At 47.1% G+C, this 15,853-nt stretch overlaps 1 protein-coding gene and 1 non-coding gene across 5 annotated transcripts in view; both read right to left on the minus strand.

Moving 5' to 3' along the window:
- Positions 1 to 15,379, minus strand: part of SYNE3 (spectrin repeat containing nuclear envelope family member 3) — a 93,895-nt gene extending 78,516 nt beyond the window's left edge. For 3 of the 4 annotated variants that reach the window (XR_012764546.1, XM_075426367.1, XM_075426364.1), the window contains exon 1: positions 971 to 1,091. The gene's annotated coding sequence lies outside the window, so the exon portion shown is untranslated. Of the gene's footprint in view, positions 1 to 970; positions 1,092 to 14,914 lie in introns of those variants that run through there. The other variant, XM_075426365.1, reaches the window with a different exon arrangement.
- LOC142362116 (small Cajal body-specific RNA 13) lies at positions 13,520 to 13,792 on the minus strand. Its single transcript, XR_012764687.1, has one exon.
- Positions 15,380 to 15,853: the final 474 nt, after the last annotated feature.

Below are 15,853 nucleotides of genomic sequence, written 5' to 3' on the forward strand. Positions count from 1 at the left end.
AGTCTGTTAACCTATTTGAGCAGAGCTGTTTCTAGGAATAAAGTTTCCTTGGACAAAGACCTAAATTCACACAGGTCAAATCACGAAGGCTTTGGGCATAGAAGAGACGGTAGAACCCAGCGGATGAGGAACTGATGCTGCACTGCACATGGGGTTGGGGGTGTTTGCATATGGCAGTCGTACAGAACCCAAAAACGAGGGCAGGGGCTGTCACGGTAGGAAAACTGGGAAACCTTTCTCACTGTTTGGGAATAAAGCGGGAGACAGGGCGAGACGTGCTTACGGGGAACCGGAGACGAGCTAGGATACATTTAACAGATCTGGAGGGGAGAGAGGCTGGGGAGGAGGGCAGAAAAGGGGAGCTCGCCAGCCGCAGCCGAGTCCTGGCCCGAGGAACCCGACAGCAGCGCCGAGCAACCGGCTGGGGCGAGGGCCCGGCAGCTCGGAGGGAGCAGCTGCCGGGGGCAGCGGGACGCTTCCAACAGGCAGGTCCCCGCTCACGGAGGCGGTTTTTTAAAAGCGAGTTAAAAAGGCGCGACCCGCCTCGCTCGCACGGCTGCGGGGGGCACCGCTGCAGCTGCTGCCGCCGCGCTACCGCACGCACCGGGAGCTCTCGCAGCACCCCGCCGGTTCCCTCGGCAGGGATCAGCCCTGCGCCCGCTCCAGCTCCGCGGCCCCGGCCGTGCCCGCCGCGGCCGCTTCACCCCGCCTCGCCAGTCCCGCAGGCGGAGGGGCGCGGGCCGGGGGGCAGCGCCGGCGGGCACCGGGCGGGCTGTCAGCCAGCCGAGCCGAGCCGAGCGGGCCGCCCTCCCTCCACGGCTGGACGGGACGGGACGGCGCAGTCCCAAGGCGCCGCTGTCGCCGCCTCACCGTTATTCCCCCCCCCGGCCCCCGAGCACCGGTGACAGGCCCCGCGCAGCGCCCCCGGCCGCCCCGCAGGCCCCTTCGCGCGGGCCGGCGCCCCACTCACCGCAGCGGCACCCGCCGCCGCCGTTCCCCCGCGGGCAGCCCAGCGGGCCGCGGTGCCTCTGCCCCCTCACGCTGCCGCCGCTGACTGGCTCGGGCGCTCACCGACCCACCCGCTCTCGGCGGGGCCGCCCGGCACCAACACCGGCGCCGGCGCTCCGGGGGCTGCGCGGAGGGCCCGCCCTCACCGCCACGGCGCGGCCCGGCCCGGCGGGCGGCGTTATGTAACCCGGCCCGCGGCCGCCGCCGCCGTCCCGCCCGCGGGGAGCCGCCCTGAGGGAGCCCCGGCGCGGGCAGCGGCCCCGCAGGGCCCGGTCCGGCCCTCCCCGCGGCGACAGGCGGGTGGCGGCGGCGGCCACAGGCGCCCGGTGAGCACTGGCACGCTGCTGTTGTTACCACAGTAAAACGCGCTAGAAGGGAAGAAGCTGAATTTCTGGCCATGCCGCGGCCCGGGCGACCCGGAGCTGCAAGAGTCGCCAGGGCCCAGGCGATGCGTGGCGAGCGGCAGCCGGCCTTCACGCCCGCCGGTGGCCCCAGCGACCCGCGCCAACACGCGGGAAAGTTTCCTGAGGCTCCAGCCGTTACACGGGAGGGAAACAACCCCAGCTCATCAGGGGCTCACTCGGATGCATGGAGCGCTGTAACCGACATTTGGGAAAAAAAACCAACCAAGAACTTAGGAAACAAAACCCGTTTCCACTGCGGTCTGACTCTGGCGAGTCTTTGCTGTCCAAGCAGAAAGCCTACAGCGTACGCTCAGGTTGTTCTGGAAAAATCTGTGAGAGACGGCAGGAGCAGCAGCGGTGGTGCGCTGCCAGCCGCAGCATCGGTTCTGCAGCCCAGCCAGAGCAGCCAGAGAGCTGTCAACATCTTGCGCTCCGTCTGCAGCATCGGAAAGTCACAATCCCGTGAAAGCCACTGCGCTGGGCCACAGTGAGGGAACGAGGAAAGAATGAACAGCTTCTTCATATTTGAACAGCAATATAACGTAAACGAGCGGAACGAGCATGTGAAGAAGTTTGTTAGTATTTCGTAAGGCGCAAACCCGCGCTCTCTGGCAGAGGTTGTATTGCTGCCCTCTGCTGCTGGGAGCTCGGGCGGTTCGTCTGCCTAACGAGCAGAAAATCCGGCCGTTTGGGATGAAACCACACGTAACAGTACTGCAGCCGAGAGCCTCCAGATCGGTAGCTCAGCAGCGAAGAGAGGATGGGCTCCCGGAGTCTGTGCGCGGCAGGGGACCACAGCCCCACGCCCCCCAGCACCGGGCACGGCAGGCTGGCCTGCATCAGCAGCGGCATCCGGCTGCAGCAGCCATGGTCGTCCTCGTGGATGTGCTTCTGCCCACAGCCACCTATTCAAGGTGGTCTGCCATCCACGTGCTGACACAGCCTGACTTGGAACAGCTCTGTACTTGAACTGCTCCCAAACCAGCAGGAAGCACCATCCCTCAACAGCAGTGGAACAGGTAAGTGGAAATTTTGTCAGAACTTAATGTGAGGACTGTACTTTTATAGCTGGTTCTGACCTTGAAGCTCCAAATGCCCATGGTGGGTCCTGAAGTGGCACAGTCTGGGGTGACTATGACCTTTTAAGTTGTCACTGAGAGGGAAACTGAATGCTATAATCTCCCTCTGTTTGTGGACAAGCCTATCATCTAACTTAGGAAATCTAATTTACTCACTTGCATGTATTTGACAGACTACTTACTTGGAGTAAAGTTTTTACCACCAGTGTGTAAAATTGAATCTATGCCTATGCAACTGCTCTTGCCCGATAGTAATTCAGAGCTGATTATCTCTTAATGACCTTTGGAATAGTGTGAGGAACTGGATACAACCCAAGAGGGTTTGGCTCCAAAGGAATGTGTCTAGAATAGGTAGATGATAGAGAATAGAAAATCTTATCTGTGAATTTGCATTGGGAAAACTGGCTCAGTCATCACAGCAAGTGCATGAGCAACCCTCATTGGCAGCGATTAACTCCTCATGAAACCACCCTCTAGGAAATTACTTTGTATCCCTAGACCCTAGACCTTTTAGTTCCAAAATAAAACCAGCCCATTGTACTCAGAAAGCTTAATGCTGTTGAATAGTGCATCACTGTATCTAAACATTGGTGGCATTAAGTTCCTCTTCTGCATTTCCCTATGGGGAGGCTTTCATGGCTCTGATTTTACTATCTCAAATAGCTTTGTACATGCTGAGTTAGAAAAGCCAATATACACCGGCAAACAGCAAGTATAAGTAAATGAGCATTCGGTGCATTACCCAAACAATATAAAGCTGCCCACGCACCACACCTGAACAACAAAGGAGAGGTTAGAATGACTGCAAGCAGTGTGGAAGGGTGGAGAGCTTCTGAAAAGGAAAGAGTAGCAGCTCTAGCTTCCTTTCCTTGGAAGAAAGGAATGTATTTTTAGAAGCAGTTGGCTCAGCCTCTAAACCAAACCACGAGTATTTGTCAGTGAATATACAGCATTTTCAGACATTTCCTGTGATGAGCTGAATACCCAAGAGACTGGGTGGAAAGCACCAAATACTGCAGAAGTAACAATGGTGTTGGCATGGCTTACTCCACTGCACGACATCTTAAAGGCAACAGAGAAGCACTTAAAACGCTGCAGGACAGCTGCTCTCTCTTATTAGTGTAACACGCCCATTTATTGACGCTCATAACCAATGACAAACAAGTCTTACAAGATATTAAGATGTTTCTCTTTATGTTTGCTTGGGTACAGCAATGTAAAATTGTTGTTCAAATAATGAGTCACATTGCAGTCTTGGGGTGGGAGGAACAGCATGTGTTGGCAGAGCAAGATTTGTGTGCAGCATACCAGTGACACATCTTCGGGGTGACAGGTTTCAACACTGCAGCTTCTCAGGGTTTTTTTTTTTGTTGTTGTTGTTTTACAGCTACTAGAATTTGCACATTGCTTGACAGAAAGCTTCCGTGGGTGGTGGCAGGAGTTGCTACAGAACTCTTTCCTCAGGAGGTGAGGAATGAAGAGCCATAAACTCTAAGCGCTCATGTCAAAACAGTGTATCTCCAGGAGCACTAGGGCAAGGATCACACCAGTAAACCAGGCTAACTTCCTGCCCTGTGTTACTGCGGAGATCATCTGGAACTTCGCCTGGCATTTCACATTCTCCCTGCTGCGTATTTTGGAATTTACCTTCTGTCCAATTAGGCTCCACATCCTGGGCGCACGCAGACTGACTGCCGCCGCAGGGAAGGGGGACTTGGGGCTACAGTGTCAGTTCAGACACTTCTGGCCCAAATACCTTCCCATAGTTAAGCATTTACTATTCACCCGAGTTCAGTGGCAGACTTGGATATTTTAACACTCCAAAGACACCTGAAATTCAAGCACAGATTCTACAAGACAGATTCCGAATGAATTGATTTTTAGAGGTTTTTTGTGCCAGTAAGCTTCCATGTAAACAGAAGAAAAGTGATACTTGGTGCCCCTTATTCATTGCCTTTTAAATCTGGAATTTCATCTCTGATGGGAAGTAGCATGTATCACAGAAGACCGCAGACAAATGGAGTTTGCAAAATGTTAAATACACAAAGTGTTAACAACATCCATTGAATCAACTGTTGTAAACCAAACCCTTACGCCCGTACACCCTTCTCAGAATAGGAGCCTTCAGCACGCAAGATATTTAAACCTGGGCTTACTACTCCCAGTATCCACTCCCAGAACTGCAGTAAAGTGTATGCGATGAGGAACAGAGAAAGTTTGTTTCAGGTCTTCCCTTAGGTGCAAGATACTGCTCAAGAAGCCTCAGATCTCTGCAGCTTCTGCAATGGACAGAAGCAAGCCTAACAGCAAAAAGAATGTGGGAGCAAGGTTAGCAGACAAAAACTGACGTAGGTCCACTGAATTCAAGGGGAGTTAAGCCAGTGTAAACCCGCTGAGGCACTGGTCCATTTATTTATGAGCAAAACAGACTGTTTGCATCACATGCACTAGACCTCAGCATTCTTCATGCGAACATACTTGCCTGAATCACACCATATTATTTGGAACATACACTCTAAAGGAACAGTTGTCACTTGATGATACTGGAGTCCTCCAGCACTATCAAAAGATTCATAAATAACATTCGACTTCCATGTTGATATCGAACAATTTTTGTCTGGAGAGCAAAGCAGCAACTCTCCCTTTCCTGAGCATCATTATTTCTTCTACCTTTTTTTTTTGTAGGTTCTTGCAGGCTCTGCTCTTGTTATCACTCTGGTGCCAAAACAACTTGAACAGTCTGAAAGCACTCAGAAAGCTTTGCTTTTCTCCTGAAACAGAAGAAGAAGCACTAGGAGTGTTAAAAGCTGATAAAGCGAGCAGACCCAAACTTTGGATGCAGTATCACTTCACAGCTAGTGAACAGAAAAACAACAGAAAAAGGCTGTTGTACACTTAATTACACTGGTGCAGTTTTCCTGATGCATCTGCAGCAGGCAAAGTCCTTATACTGGTTTTAATAATATGAAGCTTTTTTTAATACTGCTTCTATATGGAAAAAAATTAAGACTATGTATCTGAGTAGCAATATAATTATTTTATTTTAAAAAACATTTTTCAAGCAAAAGTGTCAACCAGAGAACAACTGAACATAGACGAAGTCAAAGGCACGGATGGGTAGGAGCAGAACCCCAAGCCACGACTCTCCTCGCCCCAAGGAGCATCTTCACTAGCCAGCTATGAAGTCCCACACTGTTTGCCCTCCTGTGCCCCCCATCCCCCAGGCTGACATGAATGTTTTGGGATTTCTTCTGCAAGTTGTCTGTAACATCCAGGTATCAGCAAGGTTAGCAGCAGCTAGAAATGCGGTTTCTAACTTGTCTGCATTTTGCAACTAGAACAAAAGATTGATTTTGTTTCTTTGAGAAATCTCCCCTGCGTTCAGCTACCTTTTTCACAAAGCATTTTAAAGTGAAGAATTAAAGAATTTAAATTTATTTTAAATTCTGCATATCTCTCTTTTTCCAAGTGTCTTTACAATCCTCAGTGACCAATTTAAGTTAGGAAGATAAGTTAATATAGAAATAGAAGAAGGCTGCAAACTGGAGAGTGTAAAAGTATCTCTGAGAAAAGAGGGAGGCAAAAAAATATAATTGTTTCTCCACTTGTAAATAGAAACAGAGAAGCTCGCTCATATGACACATCTCCCTCTAGATGAGATAAGACAGTGGGAATGCTGAGGCTTGTGCGGTTTGGAGCACTTCTCTTACGGAGCATACACCCCTTGTGAATCCCGTGCAAGCCTACAAACAAAGAGAAAGTCTAAAAATCAAATGAATTATGGCTTGTATATTAAAACAAGAAACCATTTCTTACCTGTAAATCTTCATGTTACTCATCTACAAGAACCTGATTAACTAACATTAAAGTGCATTAAAGAACATAGACTTGTCATCCACAGTAAACTGGTGTAGGAATAAAGACAAGTCCAAATTTCTCCCCACATTTTGAAATGAAAGAAATTCTGGTTTGCATGTGGTTTATACTCTATTTAAATTGGGGGGGGGAATCAATACTCATCCACTTTTTTAAAAATAAATTTATGAAAATTAATTAGGTTTATGAATAGTCCTACATAGAAGCAGCATTTTCAATCTTTTTAAAGAGAGCAGCTGAAGAAGACTCAGATTTTATGCCATTATTGATTTATGCTGTGAACTCTCTGTGGACCAAAAAAGGTTTACTGACTGTATTACAGTAGCACCCACAGACCTCCAACTGCAGGCTGACACACAGTTTGCAGGGAGTCTGAATGCACCTAGAAAAAAAGCCTAGATGTTTTGAAGCAGCAACCACCTAATTATGCCCAGAACGTGGTTGTATGTTTCCGAGTATGCAATGCTGACTTCCGTAACCAACAGCAATCCCCCTATCGACACTCAGCAGGAGACAAGGCTGGGGAAGCCAAAGCCCGTTGAAGATCAGGATCTGAAGACAACTCTCCTGTGTCTAACTCCAGTGGACTGGGTTTTTCCCTTGGTCCTCTCCACATTTTTTTTTTTAAGTTACAGAAGGAGATGCCAGAGCTGGTTTAAAAAAATATTCTCTGGAGTCCTGTGGATAAATAGCAAAAACAACTGTTGAACTGTAATAGTCTATAAACTTTCTACTATTAAAATTAATCATGTGACTACATGTGGCTCCCCTTGCTTCCCCTCACACCACAAATGCAGTTTTGCTATTCTCATTTCCCTGAGACTCAGGAGTCTGGAGCTACACTTTCATCTACACTTGTCTCCCTGCTTCTAGATACCCCAGCTTTGTGAAACAATTTACTTGTTTGCATCTGGTCTTTTAAGGGATGGGGAACACATGCTACACAAAACAAATTTGTATGCCAGTATTTAAAGACTATAGTTCTAGGAGAAATCTCTAGTTTTACTGTCCTCCTTCCATGGCACGTGGACCTTAAATCATTCACCGCAGCAGTCTAGCATGAAACTACAACAGAGAGCACATCAACTTGCTCCGATAATGTCTCTCAAACTAAAGTACAGTGACAGGAAGCAACTGCTAGGATGCACCTTTGTCTTCTCATGCCTCCTCGGCCTAACAGCAACTGAAAACTAGCATCCGAACAAATCTCTGGACAAACAGCGAAAGGGCTGCTGATGGGGAAGGGAACTGAAGGATGATTCAGAGTGCTCTGCGCCCCACTGTCACAAGAAAAGTCATTGTTCTAAAACTCAGAGCTTTTTCCCAGGCTTTTGTTCACAGCATGCAAATACCTTTTTTTTTTTTTTTAATTAAGTCAAGCTGATTACAAAATAGGCCTTTGTACAAGCCCAACAAGTGTTACAGTTAAATGGCACACAACTTTACAGTACCAGTCCAGTCCAAGGAGCTGCCATGGACATCAGCAAGGGCTGAAGGCTACTACAAACTTCAGAGCAAGAGCTTAGAGCACTGCAGCATTGAAACTTCAATCGCTGGATTGCAAGAAATTAACTTAAAGATAAGCATTAAAATTAGAAAGAACTTCCATGCAAATATTTTAATGCAAATTTAGGAAAGGTGCATACACTTGTCTTTGTGGAGAAGCTGCTTACTCTGTGAAAGAACTGCTTGCCCTCTAAAAGTGCATGGTTAGGAGCCACCACCACAGAAACCTGTATCTTTGTCATGCAGTTATGAGCATTAAACCACTGCCTGTAAACAGTCAGAATCAAGACAATCACAGTATCTATATGGGGCATTTGGCAGTGCACTCTCAAATAGTTCACCAGTTCTTAGAACAGTCAGATTTTCAAGAGATGCAGGTTTTCATACTTCAAAAAAAGAGAGAATTCAGAATCACAGAATGTTAGGGGTTGGAAAGGACCTCTGTGGGTCATCTAGTCCAACCCCCCTGCCGAAGCAGGGTCACCTACAGCAGGCTGCACAGGACTACGTCTAGGCAGGTCTTGAAGATCTCCAGAGAAGGAGACTCCACAACCTCCCTGGGCAGCCTGTTCCAGGGCTCCATCACCCTCAGAGGGAAGAAGTTCCTCTTCATGTTCAGACGAACTTCCTGTGCCTCAATTTGTGCCCATTGCCCCTTGTCCTGTCACTGGGCACCACTGGAAAGAGTCTGGCCCCATCCTCCTGACACCCACCCTTAAGATATCTATAAGCATTTATTCTCAGCCTTCTCTTCTTCAGGCTAAACAAGCCCAGCTCCCTCAGCCTTTCCTCATAGGAGAGATGCTCCAGTCCCTTCATCATCCTCGTAGCCCTCCACTGGACTCTCTCCAGTAGCTCCTCATCTTTCTTGAACTGGGGAGCCCAGAACTGGACACAGCACTCCAGATGGGGCCTCACTAGGGCAGAGTAGAGGGGAAGGAGAACCTCCCTCAACCTGCTGGCCACATTCTTCTTAATGCACCCCAGGATACCATTGGCCTTCTTGGCAACAAGGGCACACTGATGGCTCATGGTCAAAAATCTTGCCAATGCAAATTCACACTGATCCTTGCACAAACCACCCTGGATCAGAACGCAGCTCTGGTAACTTACGCAGGCAGTGACTGGAAGATCACAAGACGGTTACTTGTCACCATACAGTGGTCCCTAAGGTGACCAGTAGCACAGAAGGCTGAGATGCTGCCACCAGATGCTCACCTACAAGCTTTGAGGTTTCATTTCTGTGCTCTTGGGAAAGCCTGTTCTGCATGCACCACTCAACTTTAGCCCTTTCAGTCCTATCTCCCCCCATCTTGTGCATGACAGAGCTGATTTTTTTTTCCCCAGAACTATTCTTAATTTTATCCAGCAGCACCCTAGCAGTTTCTGCTGTCTGTGTCATCAGACCTAGTTGCTACAGCCTTACCCGTGTTCTTAGCCAGTATGATTCCCTCTCCCCTCCATGCTCCCCGTGTCCCTTGTTAGGTTACACATCTGGTCCAAGACAATGGCTGGAATAGGCTTGGAAAGAAGATGCTGTCCCGTCCATCTCCAGGAGCAACCAGTGTATCTATCTGCATCAGATGAGAACCACAGTTCCCCTCGAGTCTCAGTTCCCTGCACCTTTGTGCACCCTCTCCTTACTTTCATTACTGGAAGTAGACTCTAGCCCAGCCCACAAGAATTCAGAAATACAGGGGCAGTATCACACACAGTGGGGGGAAAAACCCAACATTTAGCTCAATTTAGTTTGTATATATACAAATAAAGTTTGCAGAACCTCATACCAGAGCCAAACACGGGCAGATTGCCATGCACATTCCTATCAAAGATCAGTTCTCAGTAAAGTTTCAAGCCCTCAAATTCCACACCACAGCTGTCTTCTGAGAGGCATCCCACTTTACATGTGCCTCATCCAAGTTCAAGTTCTCTTTAGCAGAGCATAAACTGTTGCGCCACTCCTGTGGGAAATTTTAGTCAAAACAACCCCAACTGGCATAAAAACTTGAAAAAGTTCAATCCTGCAAGAAGATGAGGGTGATTTTATTCTGCACAATGCTTTATAGAATAGTGGGACTAGGAACATCTTTTTACCACAAATATCATCCAGTACCTGAAGTGGGCCTACAGGAAGGATGGAGAGGGACTTTTCACAAGGGTGCGTAGTGATAGGACAAGGGGGAACGGCTCTAAACTAAAAGAGGGCAGATTTAGATTAGATATTAGGAAGAAATTCTTCACCATGAGGGTGGTGAAACACTGGAACAGGTTGCCCAGAGAAGCTGTGGATGCCCCCTCCCTGGAAGTGTTCAAGGCCAGGCTGGATGGAGCTCTGAGCAACCTGGTCTAGTGGAAGATGTCCCTGCTCATGGCAGGGGGGATGGAACCAGATCATCTTTAAGGCCCTTCCAACCCTTAGCATTCTATGATTGCAAAGATCAATTTTAGTGTAGTTACTTGCTTAAGCTTTTCTTCATCCCTGCTTTAAAATATCACTTCTGCACTTCCACAAGCATGTGGTATATAGCTGAGAATTACACTTAATATTTTTACAGTAATGAGAGCTTATTTACACTACATCTAATATAAAATTACATTGGTAACACTAGCAACTGAAGACTGATGTTCTAACAAAAAGCTTTCGGGTTCTGCAGAATTACTTTAATACAGATTTGTCAAGCAAAGATTAAGCAACAGCAATTCGTATGACTTAGGGTTACAGCATTGGCTAGACTATAGTTCCTCTTCAAAGGAATGTTATGAGAACTTAAAAATGTGTTTAAATGTGTACATACATTCCTAGAAAAAACTGAGACTAAAGGGTAAGTGATGAAAAAAATAAAATCTTTATTGAAATACTGTAGTACCAAGTTTAAAAATACTAAGATTTAAAAAAAACTTGTAATAAAGATTCTCCATAACAATTCCATCTACTTTACAAATACATTGATGTGTGCAAAACTCTTGAAATTTCACTTAAGAGAAATATCACACACAGTTGCAACTCATGTGTGATGACACATGCTTGGTACTGTCTTCTGCCACAGAAGAGATCAAATGGCCAGTGCTGTTTAATAAAGTTGAGGCAAGTTTTTGTAACATGAGATGCATTCCTCAAAATACCTTACTGTAATGTTTTTAGACTTTATATAGAAGACATAAGGGAATTCACAAGTGCCGAACAAGAGCAGATGTAATTGCTCTCCCGGCAAGAAGCATTCAGTTACCACAGCCTGCTGTGTCAGTGAAGTGGGTAACTCGGGGATCACCAGCTGCCAGACTGGAGCTCCCAGAGCCCCCTCATAGACCTGAAATCAGTGCTCATCGGAGCTTTTCTTGCCTCACTGCAACTGCACGTTCTTAAAACAAGCCAAGCCAACAAAAGCGCTCCTGTCACTGTAGCTATACCCAGACTATGCCAGTAGAACTTAACTGGGGCACAAGAATCTTTCTGACAGGCAGAGTGTGCCCTGGGGTTTTCCCATAGTTATGAAAGACCAGAAGACATTTCCAGCATTTTAAGTAAATTACAATTTGTACTAATTACCATACCAAGTTAAATCAGAAACTCAGAGCCCAGGACCCTGTTTCTGCAACACCAGTCAGAACTGAATGCACAGCAAGTAAAGAACGGGACATGCATATAGTTATAATCCCAGTCCCTAGTTTTCTATGGCTCAAGACTTGATCCAATAACAGTACCTTTGTATTTGGCAGATCAATTTTACTTTCTTGAGTTTGCCCAGTCTTTTTTCAGGCCATGGGCCTGAAAGATTTTTGGCATTCGTAAGTCCTGGGTGAAAAGAGGCAAGAGGTGTTCTCATGAGAGGTAATGTTCCCTAGCTCTACATGTAAGTTAGATGTACATAAAACTATGCATCCTCTGGAACAGTGAAAGACTCAAGCACCACTGCCATCTGCAAATCAGGAACAAGAGTCTAACAGACTCTGGTCAGGCAGAATAGTTGCAAGAAGCTTGTTTATCCCAAAGAGCAATTCCACTCCTCTGTTACAAAGGCCATACTACATGGTCTTTGTTCCAGGACAGCTTCACAAATCACAAAGCAGAATTTTACTACAAAGAGGCACGCATTGAGATCAGTGGCATTAAGAAGCAAGCTTGAAGTCAAGTGGCTCATTTAAAGCTCCACACTGAAGCTTGAACATAACCTTCCATTCTGTTTGTTAAATGTGGGGCGCCAACATTTTTCCTTTATTAGCATTACCTCCCTCTGCCAAAGGCATCCTTACAAGATCTAAGTCAAAAAACTGCCTTAGATCATGTAGATCACGCATCAGTTAATCTGACAGATCATTTTGTACATAGTCTTTGCCTCTCATTTATGAAATGGACTGCTGTATTTTAAAGCTAACACAAACACTCTCCTGGGAATATGCTATATCCATAAATATTTAATTACCCATCCAGTTCAGAAACAAACTTGCTTATTATATGTCTCCAGGTTAGATCCAAAGCAGGAAGCGAGACACAGTTCAGATGCCAAAATGTCAGTTTCCCATGGGACCTGAGTTTTTGTGCCAGTAAAAACCCCATAGCACTTCCACATTTCTGGTGCTTATTGCATAACTTTCTCAAACTAGTACATTTTCAAAATAACCAGGACCTTTTCACAGACATTTCTTCAGCGTTCACAATTTAGGCATCCCACACAAATTTTAACTGTGCAGTCCAGAACTGTAGGTACATTTTAAGCACTTTTAACGCTCTCAACGCTGAGGATATGTTGGTGCTGCCAGATGTTGCCTTGACGGTATGCTGAAATTATTTACCTGGCAAGCAGAAGAGCTGGAGCTCAAGCCATACCACTAAAAAGCTTCAAGAGACCATAAAACCGCCTAAGTAGAACTCAATTGTTAAGGCACAATAAGGAACTTCATTTCCAGGCACTATCACAAGTCAGAAAGACACACAGATATCTGGCTTGGCCACGAAGAGGTGTCCTGTTCCGATAAGCTGAAATGAGACTTTTCTTCTGATCTTTCTCACCAGTTATTTTAGCCCTCCCTTTAAAAAAAAAAATATAAAAAACTTTTTGCTGACAATATAATTCTTAGACGTCTACCTTCTTGTGCACTGTAAGAGAACCTCAGATCACCAATTCATAACTAGTAATTTTGTTCAGCAGCAGCATGTCTGGAAGTAAACTAATTTGTGACTAACTGTGAGCATTCTAGCCCTGCAGTTTGAATACTGACGCTGTTTTCAAAATGAGGTGATAGGTCTTCTAACAGGAACATCAGCAAAATGTCAGGAGCCTTATGGGAGTCCCATTAAAATTTCTTCTGAACAGATGATTTAAATCATTATCTGGAAAATATAAGAAGTTTCACTTAGACCAATAGAAGACTGGGCCAGGTAACAAATAATTATCTCTTTTTTTCTAGAGTGTACATGGGCTAATTGTTCTAAATCTTATCAGCAGGGAAAAAGTGTTTATCCACTAATACAGTGCTGCACAGTCCATTATCCAAAAAGCATTTGACCATACTAAATATTTAATTAAAAAGCATTCTGTTAAGCTTAACATTATCTCACAGCCTAAACTCACAAAACTACAGTGCGTAACTACAAATTCAAGTACTTTTATTTAACACAGTACACAGACTTCAGAGAAGCTTTCTAACATTTATAGCAGTTTTTCAGTGTTCAGCAGATGTTACTCTACATGCTAAACAATATCAGACTGCAAAATTGCTCTTACTGTTGATAGATCGATAATGACATGGGATAAGTCATTATCTCCGTGGCAACAGAATTGTAACTGTTAGAGGAATATTGCGCATGTTGCTGCTGCGACTCTTACAGGCATGCCTCGGCTTCCTCGCACAGCTGCTCTCTCTGCAAGCCTGGTATGCCCAGAGTACTAACAACCGAGGGCACCTCTTGGACTACAGAGGATTAAACTACAGCTGTGGTTACGTTATTCTGGAAGGAGCACATCCTCACAAGGGTTTATTACACTTCAGTTTGATGTCCTTACTTCACTTCGAATTTCTAGTGAACCATCTCCTTGCAGAAATAGCTAGAATGAAGTTCAGGAAGGCAAATAGTACAAAGTTGCATTCATAGCCCAACATTTTTTTTGAAAGAAGACATTTAATTGCCTTTAAGAATAGAAAGATCTCTTTCTTTTTACTCAATTTTCGTTTAATTCCACTCTGACTCCCCAAGATCCTGAAGTGGCAGGAGTCTTTCTGCTAGATTAAAATGACAAACTAGACTGCTTGGGCTTAAGACTTGTTAAGCCTCTGTCTCTGTATTGTACCAGTTCAACAAACAGAAAACCAAACATATTTTTGCTTTGCAGAATTTACTGAAATTTTATCTAGCATGAACGAGATGCTAGGTTTTTTTCAGATTGCACAACCTTGCACCACGTTTATCACTACACATAAACCACAGAAAGCAAAAACTTTTCTGTGTCTTGATCAGCATGATTGGGCCTGGCTCCTGATGTTCCACTGAAAACAAAACACACACACACAAAATGCACAATGTTCATCAACAATATGCGAACTTTGTCTTTAGATTCGTAACAGAAAAGTATTTCTTCAGAAATACACATACTTTGAAATACTGCAGCAACACTTCTTTTATTCGTAAGTTATTCACACGGGATGATAAATAGCAAGCTTGCCACAAATCCCTCTGAAACCTGTTCTAATTAAATTTAAATAAAAGGCAACAGAAGTGATGCCTGAAAGTGGTTTCATAGAAAATGAAAAACAAGTTGCTACTTAAGCATCAACTGGATTCCACAAAATTCACGAACTTGCAAACAGTCTTCTGAATACTTAAGACAAGATGGTCTTGTTTGTAAAGCTCTCACAGGAGCAGACCTGGAGTGAAAAAAATTCTCCTCCTTACAAATTCAAGTAATACAAGTGGCCGTTAACATACCAGAAGCCCAGATGCCAGAGCAATGTAAATGAATATTCTGAAATACACTTTGGTTCGTTATTTGAAAGACGCTGTGGTTTAGTACAGAGGAGAACTTTTCAACATCGTCTTCTGCTTACCGGACGGGCCTGGCTGCTGCAGGAGACCTCCACGCTCTGGTCCAAGTTGTTGCAAAAAACCCGGCGCCCACCCAGCAGCTCAGCCGCAGCTGGCTGCGCACACGGCCGTTTCAGCCCATCTTCCAGACCCAGGGCTCCTGCAGCCGCGCTGGGCATCTCCGCGCCTCGTCCGGCGCCAGCTGAGCCCGCCCTCCCGCCCGGCAGCCCGCTCCCGGCTCCCCATCGTGCTGCCGCCCGCCAGCCGTGCCGGCGACAGACCGCGCCGCGCAGAGCCGCCGGTCACCCGGGGCTCCTCTCCCGCACCGCAGCGGAGCGCGCAGAGCGCAAACCGCCGGCTGCGGCCCGTTATCCCAGCCGCAGCCGACCGCGCGAACGGGCCCCCGACGCGGCCAGAGCTGCTGAGCAGGCCCCAGCCCATCGCGCACCGGCCGCTCAGGCCTCGCCGCCCACCCCTCCGCAGCCCCGCCCTCCCCGGATCTCACTCAGCCGCTCGCACCGTGCTGCCTCCCGGCCGGGCCCCCGACCCCAGCGGGCTCTCCCACAGCCTGCGCCGCCGGCGGGGAAAACCCCCGCCCCGCTCCCCCGCAGGCACCCCGCGCGGCTCTGCTCTGCCTGTGGTGCGGACGGGGGGGGGCTGCGGGCAGCTCCGCGCCCCGCGGCGGGGAGCATCGGCCCATCCTTCCCCCCGCCGCCACCACCCGCGCGGCCACTACCCGGAAGCGGAAGAAGCTACCCGCCAATCACACGTCCGCAGGGATTCCCGAGCAAAACACCGCACCGGGGAAGCCTGACCAATGGCGTCCGCGGAATGGGCGGGGATTAACCGACTGACGTTAGATCGACAGGTGCTCCTCCCAATACAACTGCGGCGGCGCGGTTCCCTCCGCAAATAGGAAGGCAAGCTACCCTCAGGGTTGCTGGGTGGGACAAACCTCTTTG

The sequence above is a fragment of the Opisthocomus hoazin genome, chromosome 7 (assembly GCF_030867145.1).
Source record: "Opisthocomus hoazin isolate bOpiHoa1 chromosome 7, bOpiHoa1.hap1, whole genome shotgun sequence".
NCBI classification, from domain to species: domain Eukaryota; kingdom Metazoa; phylum Chordata; class Aves; order Opisthocomiformes; family Opisthocomidae; genus Opisthocomus; species Opisthocomus hoazin.